Source organism: Porites lutea, chromosome 4 (genome assembly GCF_958299795.1).
Source record: "Porites lutea chromosome 4, jaPorLute2.1, whole genome shotgun sequence".
NCBI lineage: Eukaryota > Metazoa > Cnidaria > Anthozoa > Scleractinia > Poritidae > Porites > Porites lutea.
In genome coordinates this window covers 41,802,237-41,809,583 of record NC_133204.1, presented here as the reverse complement: position 1 = coordinate 41,809,583, position 7,347 = coordinate 41,802,237, and the positions used below count along the sequence as shown (strand labels likewise).

The 7,347-nt window shown below is 39.7% G+C and overlaps 1 long non-coding RNA gene across 1 annotated transcript; it reads left to right on the top strand.

The window, feature by feature from the left end:
- Nucleotides 1–623: 623 nt before the first annotated feature.
- Nucleotides 624–2,653, top strand: LOC140933636 (uncharacterized). Its single transcript, XR_012165074.1, has 3 exons — nt 624–1,379; nt 1,790–1,860; nt 2,063–2,653. It is a non-coding gene; the product is annotated as an uncharacterized lncRNA (long non-coding RNA).
- Nucleotides 2,654–7,347: the final 4,694 nt, after the last annotated feature.

Below are 7,347 nucleotides of genomic sequence, written 5' to 3'. Positions count from 1 at the left end.
CCAGCAAGCAAGGGAGACAGGAGCTCCCTGGACTGATACTTCAGTCAATAATAGATAAAACTTACTATTAAAACTAGATAAACTGGGATTCCAACCCAGCAAGCAAGGGAGACAGGAGCTCCCTGGACTGATACTTCAGTCAATAATAGATAAAACTTACAATTAAAACTAGATAAACTGGGATTCCAACCCAGCAAGCAAGGGAAACAGGAGCTCCCTGGACTGATACTTCAGTCAATAATAGATAAAACTTACTATTAAAACTAGATAAACTGGGATTCCAACCCAGCAAGCAAGGGAGACAGGAGCTCCCTGGATTAATACTTCAGTCAATAATAGATAAAACTTACTATTAAAACTAGATAAACTAGGATTCCAACCCAGCAAGCAAGGGAGTCAGGAGCTCCCGGACTGATACTTCAGTCTATAGTAGTTATTACTTACTATTAAAATTAGATAAACTTGGATTCCAACCCAGCAAGTAAGGGAGACAGGAGTTCCCTAGTCTGAGAAGAAGAACGCCCAATTTCATTTGCCTGAAATCTGCTGTTAACTAGGACCAATGAGACATACCCTTAGAAAGTTTCCACTTGAGAAGATAAGAGAACTCCGTAATGTCTTTGCCTGATATCTGCTCTTAACTTGGGATTGGGATTTGCCGTCACAATAATTTCATTTAAGGGGAGAACTTTTTTCACTTTGATTTAATTTATTTTTAATTGCGTATAATTTCATTTAACATGGAAGAGACACTTCATGGACCTGTTAAATAAACTATTAATAGAATTATTACTATTATTATAATTGTTATTGTTATTATTATTTTTACTGATATACCATTAGATGATTAGATACCATAAAAAGATAATAACTGTAATGATTCAAATTGTATATTTCACTTAGTAAACATAGATTTGAACCTTGAAATTATTTAAGTGCTTGACTCTCCACTGTTATATCTTTGCAGGTTATAACAAGGCTTTTGCTGGACGCTTTATATATATCTAAGTGGAGACGTCGGAAATGAATTTATTGTATTTATAGTGTAACTTTACGATTTTGCGCAGTTGTTGTTACAGGGAAAATGCTGTTTGAGGGTTCAGTGAGGGTCGACTTGTCTTTATTGACATGATTTTTTATTTCTCGGCCCACTAAGAATATGTGCTGATGGTCAGATATTTTAAATGGGCGTTAAACTTCATTTCTTATCTATATCCCTTATCGTTGCAAATCAAAATAGATTGTATTAGTTCACTTTAAGTCTGTTGGTAACATCCTCTAAGCGCTTTTTTCTTTTTTTTTTAGCTTTTTTATTTTCTAGATTGAATCTGCCCGGTTAATTTTGTTCATCACGTGGGGAGGCATTTTCTACGCTTCAGGTATAATGGATATGTTTCTTTGCATTAATCCCCGGTTTTCTCCTTAGGCCTACATATCGAGCACCACGAGGAGCTCGCCGAGGAGATCGGATTGATATACTCTAGAATAAGAGCACAACATCGTATGAGTAGTACCCGGCGTCGTTTGCTAGTGAGAGAATAGAGAACAAAGAAGTGAACGACTGAAATGAACTCATTTATCCCTATAGCAAACGGGAGCCAGTAATATAAGTTTCTTATATGTGCTTATTGTAAAAAGTAAGGTTAAACCTGAAAATGGTGTTGGGCTTGGCAGAAGTACCTGAATTTTTTATCATTGAGATTCTCTGTATATATTTTGCTAACAGATATTTACTTTGGTTGTTATATTTACTGAGTTCAGGTTCCTTTTTTAAATTGCACTTTTATAGTTTACAAAGATTGGAAAATCGTCATCTGGTGAAACCTGTACTAGATGATGAAAAAGCACCAACAATGAAAGGTACGTATCTCTTGAGAAGAATTGGATAGCCCCAGTTTTTACAACAGGGTTCGAACGGGGGCAGTCCGAAGAATAGCGAGCTGTTAGACTGTAAATTACTTAATAGCTAACCAATACGAAAAACAAGAGCACAAAATAACCAGTACTCAAATTCTACATTTCTACAGTCTACTGATAAACATTGCACTTTCTTCTGTTTTAGGACGTGTTTCTCAAGTTGGACATCAGAAGAAGTGCCTGCGTCTTACAATACGACTAAAGTGAAGATTTAGCGATCAAGATGAAATACTTTAAAAACTTAATCTAATACTTTTTTTTCCAGTAATATAAAAGCTAAATAAAACTTTGTAGAATTCTGCTACAGTAGCAGTCAACATTTTCGAAGGAGGACTTTCCTTCTTACGGAAATGACTGCTACTGGGCAACAATAGCCTTTTTTTTGTTCTGAAATTATTAAGGATAGGTTTATTCGAAATATTTTTGATGTTGATCGTGAAATATGATGGGCTCTCGCCAACCTTTGGGGCATTGTTGGTAACTTGCGAGTACTGTTGTCGGCTTCTTCCGCTTTCGTTAATCTTCGTGTTCGTAAACGCTTAAATGAACACTCTCGCCATTTTTCGGGGGTACTATCGGTAACTTTCGACCATTATCGTTGACTACTTCGGCTTGCGTTAATCTTCATATACTAAACTTACCATTACTTCGAACACGCGCTATGGTAAACGCTTAAATGCCTTTACAAAATTGCGTTCAATGAAATGAACACTCCCCCCATGTTTCGGGGATACTTTCGGCAACTTTTGACCACTATCGTTGACTTCTTCGGCCTGCGTTAAATCTTCATGTTTACCTACCATTTCTACGAACCGGCGCTATCATAAATGCCTATATACCTACTCTCGCCGTCTTTCGGGGATTTTTTCGGTAACTTTCGACCACGATCATTAACTACTTCGACTTGCGTCAATCCTCATAGAGACTTCTACCATTACTTCGAACGCGCGTTATCGCCAACTTGTGAACACTGTAATGTTAATGAACACCCTCGCAATCCTTCGGGGTACTTTCGGTAACTTTCGACCATTGTCGTTGACTACTTCGGCTTGCGTTAATCTTCATATACTAAACTTACCATTACTTCGAACACGCGCTATAATAAACGCTTAAATGCCTCTACAAATTGCGCTCAGTGAAATGAACACTCTCCCCATCTTTCGGGGATACTCTCGGCAACTTTTGACAACTATCGTTGACTTCTTCGGCCTGCGTTAAATCTTCATGTTTACTTACCATTTCTACGAACCGGCGCTATTGTATATGCCTTTGCCACAATGAATACTCTCGCCATCCTTCGGGTTACTTTCGGTAACTTTCGACCACTATCATTAACTACTTCGGCTTGCGTCAATCTTCATAGAGACTTATACCATCACTTCGAACGCGCGCTATCGCCAACTTGTGAACACTATAATGTTAATGAACACCCTCGCAGTCCTTCGGGGTACTTTCTGTAACTTTCGACCACTATCATTGACTACTTTGGCTTGCGTCAATCTTCATAGAGACTTATACCATTACTTCGTACGCGCGCTATCGCCAACTTGTGAACACCATAATGTTAATAAACACCCTCGCAATCCTTCGGGGTACTTTCTGTAACTTTCGACCACTATCATTGACTACTTTGGCTTGCGTCAATCTTCATAGAGACTTATACCATTACTTCGTACGCGCGCTATCGCCAACTTGTGAACACTATAATGTAAATGAACACCCTCGCAATCCTTCGGGTTACTTTCGGTAGCTTTCGACCATTATCATTGACTACTTCGGCTTGCGTCAATCTTCATAGAGACTTATACCATTACTCGGAACGCGCGCTATCGCCAACTTGTGAACACTATAATGTTAACACACTCGCAATCCTTCGGGGTACTTTCGGTGACTTTTGACGACTATCGTTGACTACTTCGGCTTGCGTCAATCTTCATATAAACTTACTACTGATTACTTCGAACGTGCACTGTAGCAAATACTTAAATGCCAGCGAGCTTCGCGCAAAATCGACCTTCTGTAAATCTAAAAAAGGCTTCTAGCTGTCGCCATGATGTCGTAAACCAAATTTATAACGACTTGTCTAATGGTGTATCTTCTCTTCAAGACTATGTATTTACATGAATGTTTTTGCGCTCTTGTTCAACTTCCGTCGATATTATCAATTATGTTATGCTTTTGTTCTGTATAGAGTACTTTAGTAACCTTTATTTGCATGTCTTATACACTTTCGATCGCGCGATTAACCTTTCATTCTCGATCCTCAACTGTTTTCTTGGTTGCTTTGAGGGTAGAGGGTAGAGATTTGCTTTGCGTTTAATGTGAATGAGATTTGGTTAATGTATATAACGTTATACATAATAAGCCCAATATTTTATGTAAAGGAGTTGATAATGGATAAGCCACATAAAGACTGTGGAATAGTGGGTTGTAAGCTATTGATTCTATAAATTCATACCAAGCTGCAACTGTTGAATTAATAAAGGGATTGACTTTTAGGGAAACTGTAGTGATAAACCGGTGGGAAAATTAAATAAAAATTGTTTTAATCTGAAATTAAGCTTGCAAAATAATTTTCAGTAATGACAATTCAAAGCTTGTGTCTGGAGCGCTATCCATCCTGTGCCCGCAGGTCAAAAAACAAAAAAAAAGGAAACTTATAGAGCTGAGAAATAGATGGTTCACTCGACTGAAGCTTATTGTTCTGGTTTGCTTTCGAACCACAATGGGTTTATGCGGTTTTAATTCAACGGTTCCTCTAGACCTCGTTGCTATCGAATTTCGTGTCCGCTCAATCATCGTCTTCTTCGGCGTTCATGTTCGCTCCGAAACCAGATCCAGTTCGCCTCGAAAGCAATGCAAGCGCATGGAAATCTTATGACATGCAGTTACAATATTTTAATATTAACTCCCAACGGTTTAACTCCAGATTAAGCAGCTGGCAATCAGCATGGCGCCTTTTCTCATTATTTAAGTATCACTGCTTCTCTCAATCTTATTATTTCCTTATTTCCTTGGAAATCATCCCAAACAATGCAAGTTCTAATAAGGGGGGAGGGGAGGTTTTTGTTAAACGCTGTCTGAAGTGTTTTTCTGAACATCATTTTAAATTTATTGCAAAGTAGATATAGCTCGGTTAAGTTAACAACCTGTATTTAATATTCTGTCTATCCAATACTGTTTATTTAACAATTCCTGACTTAAATTGTAAATAAAATGAAAATTGTAATGACTATGTTACCGTAAGTAATACTAATAATGTTCTAGTTTGTGTAATGGATACTACATGATCTGATGTAATGTCTCACTCAGTGCTTCGAATATAGTTCAGTTCGTGCTAGCAAATGCGAACCTAAGTTTCAGATAAAGCCGAGAATTAAACCAAACATCATCTGCTATTTTTGAATTTGTCAGCTCTGTTCTGGTTGCCTTCGCTCACTTTTATCTGGGAAACGCGAGAATAACTGGGAAAAACTGTCCAATTGAAATGGTGGCGTAAAAACTGAACATGCTGGTTTTTCTTTGTCCTCTCGGGTAGCCTAGATATTCCAATTTTGAATACGCAGCGTCCACGTCGTCTGTGCAAGCCTCATAGAGAGGTCGAATTACGCCCCCTTTTCAAAAAAGCGCGGCACAACTTCGAATTCCCCCCCCCCCCCCGACCTCAACTTAACACCACGCCTTGTCCTCCTTCTAAATCAAAGGTATTCACAACTTACTGTGAAAAATGAACCATTAGGGGACATCACGCGATCGGATGTTAAGGACGTGGCCGCGAATAACAATATAGCCTGTGCCAGGCTCTCAGATAGTACAGTGGGAACGTATTAAAACGAGCAAAGCGAAAATAAGACGCGCACGACTTGGGAAAGGGGACGGTGGCGGCGGGAAAAATGAGAGAGAAAGCCTGTTAGCATTTCTTTAACGACCCTCTTCCGCCCATTTTTGTCACGTCTGGATTCGGCTGTCAAAACTGTTAACACTTCAGTTAGCTACAATCATTCTCAAGTTCCTCGCGTGAGCATTGCACGCGACGCGAACTCCTTGTGCGATGTGTCATGTGTGGAAATTTATGTCTTCGAATTCGTTATCCTGTGAGAGCAGCCGTTTTTTTTGCTCTAGTTTATAGCAATAAAAGGGGGCAGTAAGTTTTTTCCTCTGATGGGTACTGAGGTTATGCTCTGGAAGGTTCTACATTGTCACTGGGCAAATGTGACTTTAGCCGCTTGTTTCACACTGAGAGGTCATGGCACACATATCGATTTACTACGGCGTTTGTTTCTGGTCGGCAGGATTTGCCCTCTGATGAGAGAGCATTTTCTTTGATCATGACCTCTAATTAGAAGCGTAAAGCTTTTTATTGCGGCTGAATAAGGGTTTTAATTTTCTCCAAAGTGCCTTCTGGATCTGACTAACTAAGTGATTTTCTTTAATCCGTGAATTAATGTAATATTTTTCTGCAATGTTGTATCACGCTGGGCCCAGCTCGTTAGTTTTCTTTGCAGAATGTTTTATCATGGATAGTGATTTACAGATCCAGAATTATAAGAATGAAGTGCAGCTTAAACTTAAGCTACATCAACTAAGGAGAATTCCATTGTGACTTAGTAAACTCCAGCTTGATAGTGTTTCTCTGGAAATAGTGTGAGTCTTTTGACTGGAGCGCGTAGTTTCTCCCTTGGTAATAGCGGAATATTAAGCTTAACAGTCGTTGGACTGTTTTGTTATTGCCACTTTGTGATCAACCAGGACTCCGGATTACCGAAAATAATTTCGCACTTTCCTTCTCTCGCTTTGTTCGCGTCCTCCTTTCTCTCTTCACCGATGCCAAATAGTTGCGGCCGGACATCCAAGCTTTTTCAGTTGTTCCACTCGGTCTCGCATTATAGATATCAGCGGCGAAACGACTATTATCGCAGAGTTTTCTAGGATTAGAGCAGCTTTAGCCAAGCGTGGGAATAGCTGAAAGATTAATCTTTTGCGGCAACCGGTGGGCATAATACTGAAAACATCTTTACCGCGAGCCAAGTCGCAGACACTCGTCTAGCCTGTTCCAGGCTCCGAGATGGTGGTGGAAAGTCGTTCAGTAATAAGAAATGAGAAAAACGCGCGAGGGCTGGGGAGAGACAGGGCGGCGGAGCCTGTACGCATTTTTTTAACGGCCTGTTCCGGTATATCAGCTCCTGATATACCCTCTGATTGGTCAATTGTGACAGTTAACATCATCACCTAGTAGCGTGGTCATTAGTTTGTCATCACCAAGATGGCTAACGCGAATCGCGCGTGTGATCTTCATGAATCGGCGTTGTCTTGTGCTTTAGACGAGTGTCTGCGACTTGGCTCGCGGTAAAGATGTTTTCGGCATTATGTAATTATGCCCACCGGTTTCGGCAAAAGTTTAATCTTTCAGCTATTCCCACGCTTGGCTAA